This window comes from Rutidosis leptorrhynchoides, chromosome 6 (genome assembly GCF_046630445.1).
Source record: "Rutidosis leptorrhynchoides isolate AG116_Rl617_1_P2 chromosome 6, CSIRO_AGI_Rlap_v1, whole genome shotgun sequence".
In the NCBI taxonomy this organism is placed as follows: Eukaryota; Viridiplantae; Streptophyta; class Magnoliopsida; order Asterales; family Asteraceae; genus Rutidosis; species Rutidosis leptorrhynchoides.
In genome coordinates, this window is record NC_092338.1 from 179,575,964 (window position 1) to 179,602,158 (window position 26,195).

The 26,195-nt window shown below is 35.7% G+C and overlaps 1 long non-coding RNA gene and 1 pseudogene across 1 annotated transcript; one reads left to right on the forward strand and one right to left on the reverse strand.

The window, feature by feature from the left end:
* The first annotated feature begins 19,055 nt into the window (after positions 1-19,055).
* Positions 19,056-20,399, forward strand: LOC139855987 (uncharacterized). Its single transcript, XR_011761633.1, has 3 exons — positions 19,056-19,246; positions 19,661-19,730; positions 20,150-20,399. It is a non-coding gene; the product is annotated as an uncharacterized lncRNA (long non-coding RNA).
* Positions 20,400-20,588: 189 nt separating this feature from the next.
* On the reverse strand, positions 20,589-23,668 carry LOC139854278 (protein trichome birefringence-like; annotated as a pseudogene).
* Positions 23,669-26,195: the final 2,527 nt, after the last annotated feature.

A 26,195-nucleotide genomic window follows, 5' to 3' on the forward strand; every position in this document is an offset into this window, starting at 1 on the left:
TATCAGAGCATGGTTTAAGGGATCTAGGAGCTTACTTGTAGAAGTAGGATTGCCTAGACTTAAACTGTAGGAATTGTAATTTTTGTGAAAAATGTGGGACCTTAACTTGTTGTTTATATGCTTTGAGAGAAGCTTAGTACCTTAGGAGATAGGTAAGCAACTAACATGCTAATGTAATACAAATTGTCATAGGTTTGTGTAGTATAACTTACTGAGTGAATGTCGTGTCAAATCCATGTAAAGTACTTTGTATGTCATGTGGACATGGTAAGGTACATGTTTGTAATAACGCTTGATCACCGTTATTACAACCTTGTATTTTGTCATTAAGGTATGACATACTGAAGTACCGAATGGAAGAAGCATGATATTGTTGGCAGGATTGCGTTCATGTAGAATTTTATGAACATATATCTAACAGGTGTTTAACTTTCAGAATGACGACTAATGAAGAGAATCTCGATGGTTTAGACCGTAATGAAGGAGTCACCCGTGAAGAAGAGGGTGATGACTTGAAAACCCTACTAGCAAAGGCATTAGAAAATTTCTCACCTTTTATGGTTAAAAAGATAAAGGAGACTATGGAAGAGGCAGTAAAGACTACTATTGCCGACATGATCACTGCAGTGAGTAATGAATTTGATTGCCGGTTACCACATGTTACTGTTGAAGGTGAAAACTTGATTAATGAAGGCGGGGCAAGAGTTAATCGTGAAATTGTTCCTTCAAAGCCGTATAGTTTAAAGGACTTCAAGTTGAGTAATCCGCCCACTTATACGGGAGACCTCAACCCAATAGTGAGTAGTCGATGGATCTCTGACATTGAAGGTTGTTTTAGAACAACTCGATGTCCCAATGATTTAAAGACCACTTTTGGGACATGTATGTTAAGGGGAGTTGCACAAAGATGGTGGGATGATCTTTTAGTAATTAAGGGAAATGACTATGCGGAGAGAGTGTCTTGGGAGGAATTCAAGGGTGAATTTTTCAAGAATTTTCGATTAGAGGTCGAGGTGGAACGGTTGAAGACTGAGTTTCTAAATACTCACCAAGGGTCTATGGACTTGAAAACATTTCGAGCCCATTTCATAGACCGACTTCAATTCAATCCCGGATACGTTAACAATGAGGCGAGTAAGTGTAGGTTATTCCATCGGTTGTTGCGTGATGAGATAAGGAAAAAAAATTAGCGTCACAATTCAAATCATTTGTTGACTTGTTTGATGCGCCAAGAGACTTTGAAGACGAGCTTATACGAGAGGGAAGGTACACTCAGAAAAAGGACAGTTATACTCCCAAAAGAAAGTTCGAACAAGGCGGTTCGCCTAATAAAAAATAAAGGGTGATGATGGGAAAAAAGGAGTAGTTTTTCCTCGAGTGTGTTTTAATTGTGGGAAGCCCGGTCATCTTGCTAAAGGTTGTGGAGTTGAGGTATCAAAAGCCATTATATGCTACAACTGCAACGGGGAATGCCACCGAAGGCCGAATGCCCTTTTTTATCGGATGCAGCAAGGAAAGAAGAACAAACGAAGGAAGTGGTAAGAAGGTTAGAGAAATCGGCGGGTACGCCAAAAGGAAGGTCCTTCCAAATTACTGTTGATGAGGCGAGAAAGTCATTAGAAGTTGTGTCAGGTACTTTTTCGGTTAACTCCATACCTGGAAAAGTATTATTTGACTCCGGTGCTGATCGTTCATTTGTTGCTACTAGATTTGCTCCTTGTTTGTGTAGTACGTTATCCAGTCTTAAGTCTCCGCTAGAAGTAGAAATCGCCGATGATAAGCCCAAGTTGGTCGTAGGTGTGTATAAAAATTGCAAAATTGATGTAAACTCTATATTGTTCAATGTTGACCTAATCCCTATGACTGTGGGTGAGTTTGATGTGGTTATAGGAATGGATTGGCTCAGTCAATGCGGAGCCAATATCGTTTGTGATGAAAGATTATTCGGGTGAAAACCCCAAGTGGGGAAGATGTAATTATTCAAGGAGAAGGACAAAGACGACCTGTTTCTATATGCACTTATGCCCGTGCACGTCGTCTTGTGTCTAGTGGATGTGCGGCATTTATGGCTCACGTCATTGACTCTCAGAAGGAATCAAAGTCCATCAAGGACATCCTAGTAGTTAATGAATTTGAATATGTGTTTCCGGATGATCTTCCGGGTGTTCTTCCTGAAAGACAAGTGGAGTTTCGGATCGAGTTGGTTCCGGGTGCTGTACCCATTGCTAAGACTCCTTATCGCTTAGTACCAACCGAGATGCTGGAATTAATGAGTCAACTACAAGAGCTATTGGATAAAGGTTTTATACGTCCAAGTAGTTCACCATGGGGAGCACCGGTGTTATTCGTAAAGAAGAAAGATGGTAGCATGATAATGTGTATCGATTATAGGGAGTTGAACAAGGTGACTATCAAGAATCGTTATCCATTACTACGGACCGATGATTTATTTGATCAACTCCAAGGGGCTAGTTATTTTTCGAAGATTGATTTACGATCGGGTTATCATCAGTTGAGAATTCATGATGACGATATTCCAAAAACGGCGTTTAGAACTCGATACGGGCATTACGAGTTCGTAGTGATGCCTTTTGGTCTTACAAATGCACCTGCGGCATTTATGGACCTTATGAATCGGGTGTTCCGACCCATGTTGGATAAGTCGGTAATCGTGTTTATTGATGACATCCTTATTTACTCTAAAAGTGTGATAGAACACGAGCACCACTTACGTGAAGTTTTAGGGACGTTGCGAAAGGAGAGGTTGTATGCTAAGTTCTCCAAATGCGAATTTTGGCTGAGGGAAGTTCAATTCCTCGGCCATGTTGTGAATGATAAAGGAATTCACGTTGATCCTGAGAAGATCGAAGCAATTGAAAAATGGGATCGTCCGACTACACCTACAGAAATCCGCAGTTTCCTTGGGTTAGCCGGTTATTATAGGCGATTCATTTAAGATTTTTCTAAAATCGCTACTCCTTTGACTAAGTTAACGCGGAAGAATGTGAAGTTTGATTGGGGTAGTGAACAAGAAGTGGCGTTTCAATCATTAAAGCAAAAGTTAATTCAGGCTCTGGTGTTAGTGTTGCCTGAAGGGATTGAAGATATGATGGTATATTGTGATGCCTCAATTAACGGGCTCGGTTGTGTATTGATGCAACGAGGAAGAGTTATTGCTTATGCTTCAAGGCAATTAAAAGAGCACGAGAAGAATTACCCCACTCATGATCTTGAATTGGCGGCAGTGGTCCATGCTTTAATAATTTGGCGTCATTACTTATATGGTGTTAAATGTACTATTTACACGGACCACGAGAGTCTGAAATACTTTTTCGATAAAAGGGATCTAAATAACCGTCAGCGTCGATGGTTGGATCTCTTGAAAGATTATGATCGTGAAATACTTTACCACCCAGGTAAAGCTAATGTGGTGGCGGATGCGTCGAGTCGAAAGAGCTGACATCCGGGGACTCAAATCGAGTCCTTGCGAATGACGATTACAAATGACTTTCTTAAAAAGATTTCTAAAGCTCGAGTGAAAGCAATAGTCGAGCATGTGAATGAAGAACGAATGAAAGGGCAAATAGACTTACTTGAACAAGATTCATGGGGATTGATGACCCGCTACGGCAGACTTTGGGTTCCGAAGCATGGCGGAGCTAGATAACTACTACTTGATGAAGTGCATAAATTGAAATATTCTATTCATCCTGGTGTAACCAAAATGTACCATGATTTGAAGGAAGAGTATTGGTGGTCCGGTATGAAACGAGACATTGTAAAGTTTGTTGAACAATGTGTTACTTGTCTGCATGCAAGTGAAGGCTGAGCACCAAAAGCCTTATGGGAAGTTGCAACCACTCGAGATCCCGAAGTGGAAGTGGGAGCATATTACCATGGATTTTATCACAAAGTTACCTAAAACAACGAGAACTTAATATGATACTATTTGGGTGATTGTGGATCGGTTAACAAAAAGTGCATTATTTCTTCCAATAAGGGAAACCTCGTCGTCTGAAGCACTAGCTTCACTTTTTATCAAAGAAGTGGTAGCTAGACATGGTGTCACTGTTTCAATTGTGTCAGATAGAGATACTCGATTTACTTCTCGGTTTTGGAGAAAGTTTCAAGAAGATATGGGTACATAGTTGAGGTTGAGTACCACATTTCACCCGCAAACAGATGGTCAAAGCGAGCGAACCATTCAAACTTTAGAAGATATGTTGCGGGCTTGTGCGATTGAGTTTGGAGGAAGTTGGGGCACATATTTACCGCTAGCAGAATTCTCATACAATAATAGCTATCACGCTAGTATTGGAATGCCTCCATACGAAATGTTATATGGTAGAAAGTGTCGCACTCAAATTTGTTAGGGTGGAATTGGTGAACGTGAGTTGGGTGGAACCGATCTTGTGATGAAAACGAATGAGAAGATTGAAGTTATTAGAGGGCGTTTGAAGGCGGCCCAAGATAGGCAAAAATCCTACGCGGACAAAAGAAGAAGATTGGTAGAATTTAAAGAGGGTGACATGGTGATGCTTAAGGTATCGCCTTGGAAATAAATCATCCGATTTCGAAAGAGAGGAAAACTGGGTCCTCAATACATCGGACCTTTTAAAATATTAGAAAGGGTTGGTGAGGTAGCTTATCGTTTAGAATTGCCCGAGAAGCTTTCATGAATTCATAATACATTTCATGTATCTCATCTGCGGAAGTGCCTAACCGCACAATCTACAATAGTTCCTTTGGATGAGATTGAAGTAAACGATAAACTTGGTTATGTGGAAGAATCGCTAGAAATTATAGATGAGAAAGTAAGACGAATTCGGAATAGACCAATAAGATCTTTCAAGGTTAAATGGAAGTACGGGAAGGAGATGGAGTATACATGGGAAACAGAAAAATTTATGATTAAACACTCTCCGTCTTGCCACCTAGCTTGGATCACGAGGACGCGATCCAATTCAAGTGGGGGAGAGTTGTTATAACAACCCTCACTTTTCCCTTCTGAAATTACCAAATTTCCTTTAGGGTTTCAATGTCATACTCTGTGTATTAGCATTAGGGTTGTTATCCGGATATAATAAATAAAGTAATTAATACTGAAACCCTAATATTATTTAATATTAAATAATAAACACTAATTCTAATACTAAATAAATAATATAAATTATATGTATTAATATTAAAGGTGACATTTTATTGGAACTAAATAAAATTAATAAAAGTTAGGGTAATAAATAAATAAAATGTAAACTAAACAAAATGCAACTCTAATAATACTATAAAAAAATGATAAAATATATAAATAAATGCAAAGTGCCGTAAAAAAATAAATATGTATTAGTCTTTTACATATCGGCTAGTTTAAGAAAAAAAAAGGGGGAGACTTAATCACAATCCTAGCCAAATTCTAATACTTGCATTCCAATCTACATCCAAGTTCTTGAGCACCAAGTTTCCTAGAGTCTTAATTAGATTATAATTCTTGTAATCTTCTATAAAAGCCTCATGTAATTCCCATAATTTCACCACAATTAAACCACAAAATTTCCTTTTTCTTGTGCTTGTATTACTCGGTAGTTTTGCACCCATAATACCACCACCATCGACAACCAATAACCCCCTTAAAATAGCCCACAAAAACCTGCATTCATCCTGCTGTAACTCGCCATATACACAGCCTTTTTAGTCAATTTCTTGAGGCCTTGTTGCTGTGTAATTTCGCCACCACCAACAGCCCTTCCTGCTGTTTATGTGCAACGAAAACTGCTGTGTCTGTTGCGATAAATAGCAGCTACAACTGCCACTTCTCTTGTTCGACTACAACAGCCTGCAAGTCGATATAAATCACCTCATAACCGATCCAAGTTGCTGTTGTCTTCTGCTGTGTTTTTCCTGTTGATTCTGCAGCCCTTCATCGCCACTTTCTGCAGCTACTTATCGACCAAATAGGCTGCCCAGGTGCAGCCGTAAACCGCCACCAACATCCCTTTTTCTGTCGTTTTCTGGTCATCTAATCCTCCACCAAAGACATTCAAAACAAGCCGCCAGTTGCTGTTTTCTGTGCTACCCAAAACAGGCCATAACCCGCTCGTTTTGACTATTTTTGCTGCTGTCTTTTCCTGCTTCTGTTCGGATCATCATCACCACCATTCGTCACCTTTTTCTTGCTTCAATCCACTTTTGAGGTATTCTAAACACCCTAATTTAATTATACTTTTTAAGTTGTTTCTTATTAAGTATTGTGTTAATCACATGAAGATGAATATAAATAAGTTATATATTTAGTGTATATGAATTAATTACGATCATAAACATGAAATTAAATAAACTTATGAAGATGATAATAAATAAAGATGATAATAAATAAGAATAATAAGATTTAGGTTATTGAATCATGATTATGATTATAAATAAAAGTAAATCTTGTATGAATAATGATAAGTATTGTGAATAAGGATTATAAGTATGATAAAAGATTTTAAATATGAATAATTCCTATGAAGCATGATTATCATTAGGTTATGAGTTGATCTAGATAAGTAAAGGTGATGATATTGAAGTTAAAAGATTAAGTTATAAGTAGGTTATGGAATTAGTTTATGATTATGATTAAAAGATAATGAAAGTAATGATGATGATTAATAAGGGTTGAAAACTTAAAAGTATATGGTTAGTAAGATTAAGAATTATGATTATGAGTTAGGTTATGAATATGAATAAGAAATTTATGATTTTATGTAGGTGAGAAGGTTAAGTTATGATCATGATCTTTGTTATGAAGTTGATTTAAAATAGATAAAGATTATGTATACGAATAGATTGTGGCTAATAAGATTATTAGTTGTTATGTTTAGTTAAGAGTAATGATAATAATAATACATGTGCATGCATGCATGTAACGACCCGGCTTTTTCGACTTGCTTTTGTGCCTTGTGTTTTTGCGAAACTGCGTATTTGTGCGTATTGTGTTACTTTATACTCTGGAAACTTGATTTACGTGGTTTACTTCCATTTATATGTTAAAACGTGCCTTAGAGTACGTAGGATACATAACTTGATCATTGGAAGCCTTTATAACCGTTAGTGTTATTTGACGTTTCGAATAAACCGCGAACTTGCGCACACGTTTAACTTTTGTCATAATCGGAATATTATGACTGCGAAATATTAATTATTATTTTATAATAATAATTACCTGGGTTTTTGGATGCTTAATTACGCGTAGTAATTTAATTATGCACAATAGTTAGTCTTGTTGGACTTTCTACCTTGTTGGGCTCAAGCCCACCCTACTCTAGCTAGTGACCCAATTAATTAGCCCTTGTCCATGTCATCAATCCTTGTCAAATTCCTTGCTTATAAATACTAGCCCTTGTCCATGTCATCAATCCTTGTCAAATTCCTTGCTTATAAATACTAGCCCTTGTCCATGTCATCAATCCTTGTCAAATTCCTTGCTTATAAATACTAGCCCTTGTCCATGTCATCAATCCTTGTCAAATTCCTTGCTTATAAATACTAGCCATTTACCTCTCATTCAAATCACTTGCTCATTTGGTTTTCACACACACTTGTTCTTTCTTTCTTCCCTTTCTAGTATTGCTTGTAAGTCTTCTTTTTCTTCTTCTTTTCCTTTCATTTTCGTGGCCATCATCATCATATTATGGAGATCAAAGTTCCTTTTAGCTTTGATCTTGCGTATATCTTGTTGATTCAAGCATGAATCTTTCAAGAACATGGAAGATTCAAGCTTTCTAGCTTTGAATCTTCACCAACTTTGTAGATTCATCTTTCTTTTACTTTAATCTTGTTATTTTGTGATAAAGATTCAAACTTTTGTTTGTTATCTTAATATATCTTAAAGATCCAAGCTTTATGCTTCAAGATCTTCAAGAACACTAAAGGTTCAAGCTTTCTAGCTTTGTGACCTTATAAATTGTGTGAAAGGGATCCAAGCTCTCTAGCTTAGGGTTCCATCACCTCTTTTGACTTGGATCATGTTCATACTTGTTTGATTGATGTAAAGTTTGTAACTTTTTTTGTAAATAGGACTTGTAATTGTGTTAAGACTAAGGATATGATGTAACCTTGGTTCATCATCCATCTAAGACTCTTAAATGAGTTGTGTTACCACTTGGTCTTAACATATTGTGTATTGATGGTAGAATCTTGGTCAAAAGTGATGCTAAACCATCAACGAGTTGTACACTTGAAGCTACAAGCATCAAGGATGAGAACCGTGATGAGCATCAAGCACCAAGAACCTCACCGGAGCACTTGTCCACTGATTTTCGTATCTGATCACACCACCTGGGCTACTGGAAAGTTTATTTTCAGTTAGTTCGGTTCGAGTAGATGATTTTCCGTTTAAGTCCCGTCTTAATCCGAGTTACGGTTTAGGATTTATGGCCCTCCGAGAGTCACTACACCCTATTAACGTTGTGCTGAAATTTCTGACCTACTCGCACTTAAACCGTCGCCACGGTCAAACGAAGACGAGTTAGGTTCTGAAAATTGGTCAGCGGTTAGGGGACTCACATACGGAGCCATATCCACTGACTATGCATCTTTTCGATTTACGTAGAGGTCGCAGCAGCTGACCGAAGTCAGCCTATTGTTTCGATCTCTATTCTTGTCGAACTTACTTAGCTTTTATGATGATGAATGATGATGATGATGACACTTAAACTTATTTTATGCACTATTAGAATTTATAAAAACAACCTACTGACCTAGTAACCCTTGATTTAGGTTGACGACCTTTCGGACCGACTTACTACTTGCGTACTTTCATTACCGACTTTACCGCTTTTATCACTGTGAGTTATAGCATTCCCTTTTTACTTTAACTTATTTTGGGAACTGAGAATACATGCAGATTTTATGTTTTACATACTAGGCACGAGTACTTAAACTTATATATGTGTGGGTTATACAACGGCATAAACATTCCCTTTAGCTCGGTAACGTTTAATCATTGGTTTTTGAACCATGAACGCGAATCTTAGATATGGATCCATAGGGTTTGACATCCCCACTCGGGCTAGTCGCGCGAGCATTTAACGAGTGTTTAATACTTCGTATACATACGCACTTGCCAAGTGTACTTTCAGGGGGTATAAACGTTAAGTTAGTTACCGAGTGCCCACGGTTATACATATACTTTATCATACTGATTTGAATTACTGATTTGAAACGCTTGTTTGAAGCACTGAAATCTCGTGGCCTACATTACATTACTGAATACAAACAAACTATATCTCACCAACATTCGTGTTGACTTTTTAAGCATGTATTTCTCAGGTGTTTAGACGTTGTTGCTTCTGCTGTTAGCCTTGCTGTTCTAGTCTCGGTGTATAGACTTGCTGTTACAGACTTGCTGTGTTAGACTTCCGCTGCATTACTTAGAGATGTCTCAAGCATGAAACTTTTACTTTGCATTCCCAACTTATGTTATTTTCAAAACAATAGCTTTGTAATGACCTTAGTATCATGTACTCATGTTAATGTTTCCTATTCATCTTTTGTAAAACATTATCTGTTCATGAATGCAAAACTGGTTTTCAAACAGCATATAGTGTTTGACCTTGTAATGATCCTGTTGTTGATGTACCGTACACGATGATTTTGTACGGGGCGTCACAGTTGGTATCAGAGCATTGGTTGTAGGGAATTAGGTTGCATTAGTGATTCTAGGACCGACCCGAATAGGATTCACTAATAGGACTAATCTACAACTTGCTAGTTTACTTGTTTCTGCGGAACCTGCTGTATGCTACTGTGTTATATTACTACATGTTACTGCTTACTACTACTGCATGCCACTGCTTACTTTTACTACCGTATGAACTTGCTGCATGCTACCGTTTCCTTTTACTGCTATGTAAACTCGCTGCATGCTTTTGCTTATTCTAGCTACTGCATGCTACTATCTGCTTTCGATTGCATGTTACTTCTGTTTAGTACTGTTAATATTGCCATGCTATATACTGCTGTAAACGAGCTAGGTTGCTGTAGTGCCTGATTACGTGCTTGCTTCATGCCTGCTATTCGCTGCACTGACTTGGAAAAACTTACCTTTCCTAGTTCAGATGTTCTTCTGAACCCATTTCCCACACGTCTAACCCTAAGGATTAGTATTGTAATCCACCTGTTACTACTGTTCCACCGTTCCAGAGATCGAAATGATTCTTCACGCAATCTAGGAGGAGTACCCCTCGGATTACACGCCCACTAAAGTCGATCCTCGGAGGAGGAGATATTGGAGGATTTTTCGGAGTAACCGCACCCCGAGCTCACTCTAAATAGCCACGTACGACGTGTGAACATTTGAAGGTTGTTCAGTTCCTGCAAGATGGCTCGCATCTCGTACGCTTTCATGACCGTCACTTATCTCTTTTGTTCTTCACCACTGCTCGACGATCTGACAACATTTCTGGATTTAGTACCCTAACACTCTTAGGCATTGGGGAAGTCAGGAGGACATCTCCTTTCACAAGGTCAGAGTGCCTTCTACTGATGCTCAACCATACCCAAAGACTTGGGAGTCACCTCAAGACATATCGTACTACTACTTGCTACACATACAACTCGAAGCGAAACCCAGATTGAATTTCTAAAAAGGAACCTAACGATGTTACCTGAACCTGAACATTTTGAAGAAATTTCACGACATTTAGGCATTGGTGCATGACCTACGGAACTTACGCACCCACACCGAGAAACCGTGAGATTAATTATGTAGATTTTGTTTTGAGATAGCATAGATAAAGCACCGTTTAATGAAATTGAGTAGAACTGAAAGTGATCACGTTACATTGACCATATGGAGTGATATTGGAATGAACGTACGATTTAGTACAATATAATGACGCCAGACCACCGTAATTATATTGAAGTGAATCATGCAGAAGTCCCAATGTTACTACATAAGGAATATGAAGCGATTCAAAGGAAATTTTGGTAGGAACCACTTGAGTATACGCATTATGGTCTGATAAAGGCAGGAATAACCACTTGGTCTAGATACTGTACGAGAAGGGCCTGGACTGCAGAATTGACAACCCGAAAATTTTTATAGATATAGACACCCTGGATACTTAAGGAAAAAGTTCTCAAATAGGAAAAAAAAAAAAAACTTTAGACTCACATACGATGAAGCAATCGTTATCTCAGCTTTGGAGACTCGCATGGATCCTAATTTTAGTTAGGGTACGTTTCTTCACAACGATTTATCGTCTCGGAATTGTTTAATACTAGAGTGATAGAAACCTTATATCTAAGAATCCTAGTGTGATGACTAATAAGCCATTAACAATCATGAGAGTTAAGTATTCTATAGGACAAGCTAATGGTAAGTTGGCAGAGATAGAGGAGTAATTTAAGATAGTACCTTAAAAATTAACAGGTGGGTCATTTGGAGATGACCTCATGCCAACAAAACTTGGAAGTTTTATAGTAGTAGTTGGAAAGGATTAGTTACCTGCGCACAAGCAGATGTTATTTGAGAAGGTTGATAAAAATTTTCACGGCAGTATAATAAGATTCGGTTGGAATGGACCTTAAAATTAACCTAATACTCATCGAGTTAGAAAGCTTTGAGGAAATAGTTGGAACGGACTGACTTTCAAGGACGAAAGCGAAAGTTATTTATAGTAAGAAGATTATTCGTATACCTCGCGAGAATGGTGAGCCAAAAGCCATCCGGATTACTTCAACAACCCGAGATCCCACTATGGAAATGGGAAGGGATGACAATGGATTTCATTCTGAAACTACCGAAAACAGTCGGCAGTTATGACACTATCGGGGTTATCGTTAATCGCCTCACCAAATCTGCTCACTTTCTAGCCATGAAAGAAACCGATACAATGGACAACGATACATAAAGGAAATTGTATCCCGTCACTTCAGCAATTCAAATACTATACTACCCAAGAATCGTATTTGATACTCATTCTTATGCGACACTGAATCCTAACTTATTCCGAGAGAATTCTTATTCAATGATAATCACACCATCACCCTTCTTACTTTGATATTAGTCATACCAGTTCGGAATTTCCAAAATCAATGGGTAGTTAATCCCCGTCCTCATACTCTCCCTTTGGTTTCTCACTTATAAGCAATAACTTTATACTTAAGCATTTTTGGTCGAAGGACTTATGCCCTACTAATAGTCATCAACCACATTAAAATTCAACAGTTTTCATTACCTCGTAACATTTTTGCTCAAATATCACCCGAGATTTTCAAAAGTCTTTTACTCGATTCTCATCAATCTTTTTTCAACTTGTAACCTCTGAAATATGAAAATTTTGTTTGCCAAAATTTTACTTATACTATTTTACTGTGCGATCCTCTCAAAACTTAATAAAAATAAATTTATTTTATTTGCCATTCGTGCAAATTTTTGAAATCGTATACGTTATATAAAATAAAGTAAATAATTACTTCTTTTTGACAAATACATATGAAATTTTACTTTCACTTTTACAAATCAAATATTTTATTCAAAGGATATTTTACCTTGAATGGTACGTGTTGTATATAACCCTAGTTTGCTAAGAACTTAATTTCTTTTCTTACATCGTCACCTTAAATGAATTCTATAAAATTTTCGTTGCTTGTCAATATAAAATTTTTTGTTGCTTATTCGTATCCAAGTCATCATGAAGACAGACAACTGTCGAAACTAAGAGATTCATGTGTGTGTATGTGATGAAGGCACTTACTACCACGTCATGCAGAGCCTTCGGGCATCCACAAACACTTAAACCATTCAAAATTACTGCGTTACCCCAGGGATCTTATTCTTCACATCTGTCGGAGCGATGCTCTATCTTACATAACTCAAAGTCCTGACCTATTCCAAGGAAATTCTCATCTAGCGATATTAACATCATTAGTATTCTGACTTCAATATTAGCCATAACCTGTGTGACATTCTGCAAAGTCAAGAAGCGATTAACTTCTCATCCTCATGCTCTATCCTTCATACCTCACTTTTTAGCAACGGCTTCGGACGTAAACATTTTTGGGCCAAAGACTTAAGTTCGGATAATCATCAAAACTACATTTAATTCATTAGTTTTCATTACCTAGTAACATGTCAACCGATGATTCAAAGATTTTTCACTCGACCTTTTTCAACTCGTAACCTCTGAAATACGAAAAACTATGTTTATCAAAATTTTTACACGTTGCTTATTTGTGCGGTCCTCACGAGATTTATGGACAAATGAAAGTACTAAAAACTTTTCTATCACTTACGCGATTTATAAAATCATATATGTATAAATTTACCCTTACTTATTTTGGGTTAGTACATACTAAGTTATACCTTCAAGATGATTAAAAATCGCTCCTTTATTGAGTTGTTTTAAGTCAAATAATTTTGTGCAAATGGTACTCATTATACATACTTCTAAATTTACCAAGAACTTCGTTCCATTTATGTTGTCGCATCAAACGTTTAAAGGTTTTTCAAAACTTCCTCGGTTGATTTTATTAAAGGTTTCCGTATTAGACTACACCATGTAGGGATCACACTTCTTCTCTCCCTCCATTAGGGATGAAGCTTACTATTAAAATCCTTGTTAAAAACGCTTGAGCCACTTTGGGTGGCAGATTTATAAAAAAAAATTTGTTAGGAAGTCTTTGTACTCGAAAAATGTTCCTTTTAAGGTTAAACATGGCAAAATCGCGGGCCGATAAATCAGTTTTCTGAGGTACACTCAACGGTGACCCCATTGTAGGAAGGGCACTAGGTGGGTTTCTATTCTCAATATTTCACGGCTAATCGCAACATCCTCGTAAAAATCATCTCTATGAATTAGTAGGTTGAGGTATAAGGAATCGTTTTGAGATTCTTTTCACTTAGAGTAAACCGTTCTTTACGACCAAGGGTCCATGTATCTTCTTGTCCGCGCATCTCCTTAAGTATAAGGATAAATTCAGAACAAACCGCTCGAAGAGTTCACCCTGGTTCAAAGATCACACCTTTCATGCGATTCTCTTTAAGAAATGTAAAGTAACATACTTTAGGAATCTATGAATCTTGTTATCCTCTTGGAAGGGACTGCTTAAAATATCTGTAATACAGATATGGTTACTCTACACATTCCTTTCTTCGTTGGTTGCAACTATATGTTGTTCTAGTTAATGTTAACCCTAACTTCAACATGTAACTGAAAGGATAAAGTTACATTATGGAACTGTTCTTTCATTCCATCTAAGGATAAGTTCACCTGCAGTATGGTAAACTGGGTGATATCCTTCATTGTTCGTTCAGACCGTCCTGAAGGCACTATAGATAATTATGGCTTGCATTGCATATAAGTCCGATTATTCACTTTCAGCAAAAGTTTCAATTCATATAGTCAAATGAAACGTTCTTAAATATCGAGTTCTTTATTCCTATGGTCTCTTTCCGAAATCAAGGGGTTAGTAAAATCCGTGGCTAACACTATCCAGACATCAAATCGCATGGTTATGATCACCATGTTTTCCATCCTACCTGTCAGCTTTGTATTGCGACATAAGCACTCAATGTTTTAGATGAGTTTAGTAACATTCATGATGTATTTCATGCATCCAGCTTACTAAAGATGCCTGTAAGGCTAAAAACATCATCTTTTCTTTTGTGGATATATTCAGACAACATACTTTTGTTAACCAGAAACGAAATCAATTTGTTGATCTCCTAAGAGACTTAATTAATAGCATATACCTATTCTTATTTTTATACGCCAGAGTACCTTTCAAGGTAAATAGCTCACTTTTTAGCCCACGAATCTTTCGGAACTTTGATACGCTACTTTTTATTTAAATACGGTACCATTTTTTTGTTACTCCTCAAATTTCGGGACGAAATTTCCATTAACAGGTGGGTAATGTAACGACCCGGCTTTTTCGACTTGCTTTTGTACCTTGTGTTTTTGCGAAACTGCGTATTTGTGCGTATTGTGTTACTTTATACTCTGGAAACTTGATTTACGTGGTTTACTTCCATTTATATGTTAAAACGTGCCTTAGAGTACGTAGGATACATAACTTGATCATTGGAAGCCTTTATAACCGTTAGTGTTATTTGACGTTTCGAATAAACCGCGAACTTGCGCGCACGTTTAACTTTTGTCATAATCGGAATATTATGACTGCGAAATATTAATTATTATTTTATAATAATAATTACCTGGGTTTTTGGATGCTTAATTACGCGTAGTAATTTAATTATGCACAATAGTTAGTCTTGTTGGACTTTCTACCTTGTTGGGCTCAAGCCCACCCTACTCTAGCTAGTGACCCAATTAATTAGCCCTTGTCCATGTCATCAATCCTTGTCAAATTCCTTGCTTATAAATACTAGCCCTTGTCCATGTCATCAATCCTTGTCAAATTCCTTGCTTATAAATACTAGCCCTTGTCCATGTCATCAATCCTTGTCAAATTCCTTGCTTATAAATACTAGCCCTTGTCCATGTCATCAATCCTTGTCAAATTCCTTGCTTATAAATACTAGCCATTTACCTCTCATTCAAATCACTTGCTCATTTGGTTTTCACACACACTTGTTCTTTCTTTCTTCCCTTTCTAGTATTGCTTGTAAGTCTTCTTTTTCTTCTTCTTTTCCTTTCATTTTCGTGGCCATCATCATCATATTATGGAGATCAAAGTTCCTTTTAGCTTTGATCTTGCTTATATCTTGTTGATTCAAGCATGAATCTTTCAAGAACATGGAAGATTCAAGCTTTCTAGCTTTGAATCTTCACCAACTTTGTAGATTCATCTTTCTTTTACTTTAATCTTGTTATTTTGTGATAAAGATTCAAACTTTTGTTTGTTATCTTCATATATCTTAAAGATCCAAGCTTTATGCTTCAAGATCTTCAAGAACACTAAAGGTTCAAGCTTTCTAGCTTTGTGACCTTATAAATTGTGTGAAAGGGATCCAAGCTCTCTAGCTTAGGGTTCCATCACCTCTTTTGACTTGGATCATGTTCATACTTGTTTGATTGATGTAAAGTTTGTAACTTTGTTTGTAAATAGGACTTGTAATTGTGTTAAGACTAAGGATATGATGTAACCTTGGTTCATCATCCATCTAAGACTCTTAAATGAGTTGTGTTACCACTTGGTCTTAACATATTGTGTATTGATGGTAGAATCTTGGTCAAAAGTGATGCTAAACCATCAACGAGTTGTACACTTGAAGCTACAAGCATCAAGGATGAGAACCGTGATGAGCATCAAGCACCAAGAACCTCACCGGAGCACTTGTCCACTGATTTTCATATCTGATCAGACCACCTGGGCTACTGGAAAGTTTATTTTCAGTTAGTTCGGTTCGAGTAGATGATTTTCCGTTTAAGCCCCGTCTTAATCCGAGTTACGGTTTAGGATTTATGGCCCTCCGAGAGTCACTACACCCTATTAACGTTGTGCTGAAATTTCTGACCTACTCGCACTTAAACCGTCGCCACGGTCAAACGAAGACGAGTTAGGTTCTGAAAATTGGTCAGCGGTTAGGGGACTCACATACGGAGCCATATCCACTGACTATGGATCTTTTCGATTTACGTAGAGGTCGCAGCAGCTGACCGAAGTCAGCCTATTGTTTCGATCTCTATTCTTGTCGAACTTACTTAGCTTTTATGATGATGAATGATGATGATGATGACACTTAAACTTATTTTATGCACTATTAGAATTTATAAAAACAACCTACTGACCTAGTAACCCTTGATTTAGGTTGACGACCTTTCGGACCGACTTACTACTTGCGTACTTTCATTACCGACTTTACCGCTTTTATCACTGTGAGTTATAGCATTCCCTTTTTACTTTAACTTATTTTGGGAACTGAGAATACATGCAGATTTTATGTTTTACATACTAGGCACGAGTACTTAAACTTATATATGTGTGGGTTATACAACGGCATAAACATTCCCTTTAGCTCGGTAACGTTTAATCATTGGTTTTTGAACCATGAACGCGAATCTTAGATATGGATCCATAGGGTTTGACATCCCCACTCGGGCTAGTCGCGCGAGCATTTAACGAGTGTTTAATACTTCGTAGACATACGCACTTGCCAAGTGTACTTTCAGGGGGTATAAATTTTAAGTTAGTTACCGAGTGCCCACGGTTATACATATACTTTATCATACTGATTTGAATTACTGATTTGAAACGCTTGTTTGAAGCACTGAAATCTCGTGGCCTACATTACATTACTGAATACAAACAAACTATAGCTCACCAACATTCGTGTTGACTTTTTAAGCATGTATTTCTCAGGTGTTTAGACGTTGTTGCTTCTGCTGTTAGCCTTGCTGTTCTAGTCTCGGTGTATAGACTTGCTATTACAGACTTGCTGTGTTAGACTTCCGCTGCATTACTTAGAGATGTCTCAAGCATGAAACTTTTACTTTGCATTCCCAACTTATGTTATTTTCAAAACAATAGCTTTGTAATGACCTTAGTATCATGTACTCATGTTAATGTTTCCTATTCATCTTTTGTAAAACATTATCTGTTCATGAATGCAAAACTGGTTTTCAAACAGCATATAGTGTTTGACCTTGTAATGATCCTGTTGTTGATGTACCGTACACGATGATTTTGTACGGGGTGTCACAATGCATGCATACGTACGTGTGTGCATGTATACACTGTATGTATATGTGTGTGTGTATATGTAAATATATGCATACGTGTATATGTTTGTGTATATATGTATGAATATGTACGTGTGTATGTATATATGAATGTGTATTAAATAAGTTAAATAAGATTAGTAAAAATAATAATAAAAGTAATAAGTATATGTATATGTACCATCTTACACTATTATATACGTAACACCTACACCTAATATGTATATACCATATAGTTATGAACACATACATGTATAATAATAAATTAAGAATATATGTATGTATCATACGTATATGTATGTATATTTATACATTTAACATAATAGTTGATAATTAAAGACTAATAATACTATTATTAGTATAACCTATACACCTAATTATATAGTAACACTTAAGTACACTAAGTATATTATCACTTATATACATATAACTTTCTCGAAAACAGTCACTGTTAATATAGTTTACTATATTAATAAACAAGCTATATGTCTATTAGACATTAACTAATCGAACATAACATCTCTAGGTTGAGATCTCTGCTTACACACTCCATTCGTACTACTCGCGTGGATTTTCTTGCTTGCTGTTAAGGTTAACTTCATAGCCCCGCTTTTTAACTATTTCTATTTACTTATTTTGAACTTTGGGGTGAGACACATGCTTGCTTTTAAACTGTTTTACGCTTAGACACAAGTACTCAAACTTTATTTTGATCAGTTCAAACTGTTTGCTAACATGCTTTGATTCATGCTTAATCCCTACCATGATATCGTTAATTACTGGAATTTGGTAAGCTTAGTTATTGTGATAGCGCTATTGAGGGTGACGTCTCTATCCGGATGACCGTTGGTCAATGGATACATAATAACGATGAACGACACGAACGTGATGTGTTTCGGGTAACTTATGGTTAGTATCGATATCATATACACCAACACTACTACCGAACTGATTAAACTGCTTATTTAAATCTTGTGGTCTAAAAACTTGTTATAACTATTAAACCTATGTTGTTCACTCAACCATTTTGGTTGACACTTTTAAGCATGTTTTGTCTCAGGTACTTAGATATATTGCTTCCGCTGTAGAACTCTGTTGTTACTTAGAAGTTAAGCCGAGCACTGGGACCAGAGTTAACATCCTAGTCAATGACGATTTTGGCGGGGTGTTACAGTTGTAACACCCCCATCTTCCAAAGGTATTAATTTATTTATTATTAATGTGTTAATTAACATAACAAAGTTAGAAAAAGGACCATCGTTGTAAGAGAAAGGACCTATAGTGCAAGAGTTAAAGTTTCAATGGGTTAAAAGTGTTAATAAGTGATAAAACTTTTCTAATAAACTTGGGTCAGCAGCTCATTTTATCACAAGCTGAAAGAAAAAAAAAATAGCGAGCGTGAGTGTATGTGTGGCGATTTGGAGAGTTTAAACACAAAACTCTTGAATTTTTTTCATGCTAGTCAATCTTTGGGTGTAATCATCTTCAACAACACTTGATAAACCCATTGAAGCCTAAAATTCATCATCTTCTCTACATCTACTAGTAATTTGGGGTTTTTGTAACCTAACTTTGAGGTATGAATAATTATTACTTTAAATATGAAATTTTGTAATTTGATGATGTTCTTATTGTTAGAAACAAGGCTTTTCAACTAAGTGAAACCTTAATTCAAATTGTAGGGTTAGGGTTTATGTGCCAAAATTGGGGAAAATTGTTAATTTTGTATGAAGATAAACTTTTGGTCAAAAAGCTTGTTGGATGGAGTCAAAAATATGACTTTGAGTATGTTTTATGAAAAATTATGTTTATGTAAGTCGGATATTGGATGACATGAGTAATGGGTTGGAAAGACTTGAAGTCTTGAGTCTTGAACTAATTAATTAGTGTCAAAATGGGTTTTGTTAGTTTAAAAGAAGAACCTTAGGTTGATTGGTCTTGAATGACTTGTATGAATAAATTGCGATACATATGTATGCTTGTATGATTAGGTTAAGATACTTGGAATTGGGCTTGAGGAATTATTGTGCTTTGGTTGTAATTGACTTGCTTGCGGTTAAGGTGAGTTCATGATATATACTTGTATGTATGTGTTCGATTGAATTGTAGTGGCTCTAGTGTGTTTACGCACACTACAGTATATTTGTAGTGGCTTTAGGGTGCCTACGCACACTAAGTATAATGTAGTGGCCTTAGTGTTTATGCACACTAGGGTGTATTTTGTAGTGGCTCTAGTGTATTGATCACACATTAGAGTATATTTTGTAGTGGCTCTAGAAGTGTTCCGGAGCACTCTAGAGTATGTTGATGACACTTGATTGTGTTATACGATGAACTTACATCTCGGATGTAGGTGGGACTCTAATGGTGTCGTTGATACCTTAGTTTGCCCAACATAGTAGATTGCATACGTATTTACATTTGTATATTATGTTCTCACTAAGCGTTAGCTTACTCTTGTGTTGTTTACATTTTTATAGATTCGGGTGCGGATAAAAGAAAGGGTAAGCTTGATGGTTAGCTTGTTGGTGTGAAGTTCTTTTGGATGTTGTTATGCTCAACTTGACGTAGTTGGTTTATAGGTGCTTTTGAGTGGGATAGATATATCCTAAAGACCATGCTCATGAATTTTTGGTTTCGTTATGTTGAAATGGGTCAAGTTTTAATAGTTGTTTGTAATGGGTCGGTTAATACTAATTAGTGATGGTAGTTTGTGAATATCTAAACTTGTTGAAAATGTTGTTTTGTATGTATCTAATGGCACACACACAAAAAAAAAAAAAAAAAAAAAAAAGAAAAAAAGAAAAAAGAAAGGTTATCGTTTTGCAGTTATTGGTTTTTGGCCATTAAATGTAGTCTCTCAAGCACCCACACTAAAAATCCAAACTCTCCACACCAACTCCATTCAATGGTAGTCTCTCAAACAAACCCATCTGACCCGCTTGCATCAGGTTGAAAACGGAAATTTGGGTGATCTTGGTTTAACATGTCCACAATTTGCTTCAAATAAGGGAAAAAAAAAATGTCTTCAGGAATCTAAGCTCAGTTGCCCATGAGTCACAAATTTGGACAACCTTTGTCCCATTTTAGGCTTGGTCTATAGTGTACTTGGCAAGTGAGGTAATTTACTTTTAAAGCAATGCAGGAAGAACATACATCCAAAGTATAAAGTAAAATTTTGCCACTTATTGGGTACTTTAAATGTGTAGGTCAATTTCTAAACTAAAGTTATGTAACCATATACTATACATGTATTAAAAACCAATAAGTTAAGTCAAACGCATATAACCAAACTTCACAGATACAATTATTACATATTGTATTCCAGTTTAAAATAACATTCTAATATTACTTCATACTGATATAATACATTGCAAGAAACAACAGTATTGATGTGTTGCTACCTCTCCGTGTCATTAGAGAACTTAACCACGAGAACTGGTGGGAGACCGTATATTAACAATATGTTTCAAATGATGTATACCTCAAACAGTAGATCAATTATCCCATCAGTCATACAGTTCAATGCATGTAGCTGAGAAGCAAGACGTAAATAAAATATCGTAATATATGTTCAGATAGACCAGAAGTTGAAGTAGACTGGAAGTTTTTTTATGTAGACCAGACTTGCGACTTCTGGGACTCTGTAATGCATTATCCAGAGATGTATATATTAGCTTCTGTTGTGCTAACAATTTTAAAAACCTAATGAGCGCACAGAACAATTAAAACAAAGCAGAAGGAGACAGTAACAATCACCAAAAGACACCCTAATTGGATGCTAACCACAGTGAAGAACACGAAAAAGGAACGAAGCAACATCAGACAATATAAGAAAAGTCGAATTTTAACCCTAAATTAAACAAAATAAAATTGCACAGTTGAAAAAAAAAAAATTGAGAACAAAACAAAGAGTAAGCATATAAATCGTAAATCAGGCAATGAACATTACCGTTCGAGAATCCAATATTAGCTGGAAAAACCACAACCGATCGCAGTAAGCAAAAACTAAAATATCACTGAAAAAAATGGCGCAATCAAGCAGAAAAAATGAAAAAGTTACAAAGAGTCAGCAAATAAACCTTAAATCATACATAGAACAATACCGTTCGAGATGAAATATCTACGTCGGATCTAAAAAAATAGTTGATTACTCTACGTCGGTTTTTATAGTTTAAGACCCGCATTCAAATACTATTAATTTTCTAACCGCATTCAATACATCAAATTTACACAAATTCCAAAAGTATTGGACAAAAGGTAGTATTGGGACACGTCACGATTTTATCAAAACTCCCCATCATGACCCGTTACCAAACTACCCATTTAGCCACCTTTTGTTAAATTCAACTTACCAGAAATGAGAAGCGGAGTAACCATGGAAAAAGTCCATAGTTTTGCTTTGATTGATATTGGAATCAACCCATCTTCCCCATGTTGTCATTGCTTTACAAAAAGCCTCTAAAACGTTAAGCTCACTGTAGACATGGCTGTTTTCTTGATAATAATCTTTCTTGCGAAATTCCATCTTGTATATGTAAGAAACAACAGTGTCATGAAAGAAAGAAAAGTAATTTCGTCAAATAACAGATTGAGATTAATACCCATTAATACCCTTTGGCAGTTTTCTAATGATTCAACCAATTACGTGTGATGAACACAACAATGTCAGCATCTTTGTAGTGATCATCCGAGACACCAACCAAATCAAGCCGAGCGTCTCTTTCTTTACACCATTTTTGTCTTGCATCTCAGATTTACGAACTATAAATGGAGCCACAAAGAACTCGATTGTACAATCGTAATCCTATGCATCCAAAGCAATGAGAACTAAGCTAGATTCAAGCTGACAAAATAAACATAATATCAATATGCAAACAATTCAATACAATGTACCAAAACTACCTTGAATACAAACGAATATGAAGGTTCAGTTCTAAAATGATGCCTTCTAGACGCTTCATAAACTCTTGTTTGATCTTTTACCGAGTTTCTTAAAATACAAATCAACGATTCCCACATATTTCTATTCAACGAATCACCAACAATATCAACCGTTTATCCCTCAACATTCCATCCAACTTACACAAGTACCATCACAATAACAGTTCTCAATCAAATTTAATAGAAACATTCTATTCTATTCTATTCTATTCTATTCTATTCTATTCTATTATTCAATATTCCAATATTTTATCCCAATCAGACATACTTAATTTATTCTAATCAAGTAATACCGTACATATATATTATTATAACAAAAACTAAAATCTAATAAAGCTATATTTAGTAAAGATTACACATATGTATGTTGGTAAAGTGATGGAATTAGGTTCCATTTAAGCATTTGAAATCCTTTATCAGGTCTACCATTCCTAACACAACATTTAAATTGTTCATCAATTAATGAACATGATCCAAGTTTATACAATGGACACGTTTCATCTCTCATCCAATCTCCATACAAATCACCAATTGCTTCACCTCATCATTATACCCTTTATTCACCGATTTTGCTCCGTGTCTAGACTCCGTTTTGGACTCGATTATGCTGCGCTTTCAGAACCATTACTTTTCAGTGAATTCTTCAATTTTTCTCCGTTTCCATACTGCAATTTCGCAATTTCACTGAAGGGTTTTGTAATAGACTGAAGGGAAATTACTTACCTTCGTTATGGAAGTCATCTTTGCACTGCACATTGTTATATGTTAGACGGATTAGATAGTTAGGCCCAAGTCTGTTTGTTGGCTTGGTCCATTAGAGTTTTATCATTAGGGTTTTGTAATGTACACTATAAATATGTATCAATTGTAAAGTAATCTTTATGGGGTTCTATTCTCTAACATGGTATCAAAAGCGGGTTGATACAAAGACCTATTCGGCCGCCTTGAGCCGATTTCTATGCCGCCCATCAAATTTTCTTACAACCTTCTACCACTACCCTAAACAAAAAAAAAAAAAAAAAAAAAAAAATTCTAAAACTTCTCACAGAAGCCATAGCCTTATTCTTCCCAATCTCAACTTATTATTTTCTGTTATGATTTAATATTATATATGGCATATATCTTACTAATATGAGAGAAGATAGAAGAGATTAAATTCTTATTCAAGAATTATGTACCTACTGATTACAATCGATAACATACTTATAGTACAATAATTCACTGTGCAGTTAGGTGGAACAGTAATATCCGTGTTCCACCAAATATGTTGATTCACCAAATTTTACTTTATTAAAAGTGTCGGCCACTACACCATGACACTTGACTTATAACACTCCCCCTTGGACGACAATTTTGTTTCACTAGAGATCAACTACAAGTTACTGCCTCGTTAAAAACCTTGCTAAAGAAAAACCCAATGGGATAAAAACTTTAGCCAAGGGAAAAAGAGTGCATCATAGAGTTGACTTCCCCTCAAGTAGACATCGCTGAGTCGTCACATCTTTTGATCTTGCCTCATACCAATATTGTGAACATGTTTTCTGAAAATAGTAGTTGACAGTGCTTTGGTATAAAGATCTGCAGAGTTGTTGATTGAACGTATCTCATTTTAATCTGGTTGTCTTTTATAAGATCTTGAGTATATGAGAAGAATATAGAAGGTATGTGTTTTGTTCAGTCACTTTTGATATACCCTTCTTTCATCTGTGCTATGCAAGCTGCATTATCTTCATAGATAGTTGTTGAAATTTTATCGCGTTCTAGTCCACAAGAATCAATAATGAGTTGTGTCATTGATCTTAACCAAAAACATTCCCGAGTGGCTTCATGTAATGCAATCACTTTGGCATAATTTGATGATGTTGCAACAAGTGTTTGTTTTTGAGAACGCCATGATATTGCGGTGCCTCCATTTAGGAATATCTAGTTTAAGATTTAGCTTTATGTGGATCAGATAAATAATCTGCATCTGTATAACCAAACAAATCTTGTTTCAAGTTGTTAGAATAAAATAATTATAAATCAGTAGTTCCCCTAAGGTATCAAAATATGTGTTTGATCCCATTCCAATGTCTTTTAGTAGGGGCTGAGCTGAAACTTGTCATTAAATTAACTGCAAAAGAAATGTCAGGTCTTGTATAATTTGTAAGATACATAAGCGCCCCAATTTTACTAAAATATGAAACTTCTGAACCAAGAAGATCTTCATGATCTTCTAGAGGATGAAATGGATCAGTATCAATATTGAGATCTAACAACCATAGAAGTACTTTAATGGTTTTTGTCTTGTACATACTAAAATGTTTTAAAAACTTTTCGTTATAAGTTGTTTGATGTATAAGTAAGTCATTAGTCATATGCTCAATATGTAAATCAACGTAATACTTGTTTTTTTTTTCATTTCAAAATCTTTCTTTAGAAGTTGAGTGGCTTCATAGATTTCTTTATTTAAGATAATTGATATAAACTGCTATGATCACATATCCGAACATTGTTTTTATAAAACACACGTGCAAATAAGTTTATATGTATACCCTTTTCTTATCAAGTAGTCATTTAATCAGTTATACCACATACGTCCCGATTGTATAAACCCATATAAAATCTTTGTGATTTAATAGAATACATTCATTTGGGTTTTGCATTAGATGCTTATGATACCTTAAACCCTTCAGGTATATTCATGTATATCACTATCAAGTGATCCATAATGATAAGTAGTAACAACATCCATGAGATGCATTTAAGTAACTACCAGGTTGATTACGTATCTAATAAGTAATTGTATCCATTACAGGAGGATAAGTTTTCCTCATAATTCATTTCTGATCTTTGTGGGAAATCTTCAGTTACAAGTCTAGTTTTGCCTTGTAACTTCATTTGCACATTTCTTTTTCGGATAAAAATTCATTTGTATCCCATACGTTTCACATCTTTAAAAGTGATCACGATTGATCTGAAAACTTTTCTTTTATTGAGCGACTCTAATTCAGCTCGTATTGCTCCTTTCAATTAAGCTCGGTCATGTCTATTTTGACACTCAATGATAAATTTTGGTTCTAGATCATCATCTTTATTCATGATGTCATTATATGAAAAATTCTCATAAATATTTGTCATTCCGTTTCGATTCCATTATATTGCATAATTTATTGCAATTTCTGTATTTATTATCAATATCCTCTGCAAAAGGAGTATTGATATTTGGTTCTTCTTGAACACTTTATTTTACCTCATTATCAGCTGATTTTCTTTTCGAGGATTTTTATCTTCGGAACCAATTGATCTTCCACATTTCATGCTTGGTAAAGACTCAAGAGTGACATTATTGTCAGCTTTTAGAATTTCAATTCGAGATGGAGCTTTTACTGTTATTATATATGATTTAGTCACTCTTTTTGTATCTTTAAATGCATCACGTAATTAATTTGCAAGTTCTTGCATATGCAACATTTTTTGAACTTTTGTTTCGCATTCTTTTATGCGAGTTCTATATACCTTAATTGATGTTCACATCATGAAGCATTTTTTTCTTTATTTTTCATGAAGCATCTTTTTCTTTATTTTTCATTTCTCCCCTTA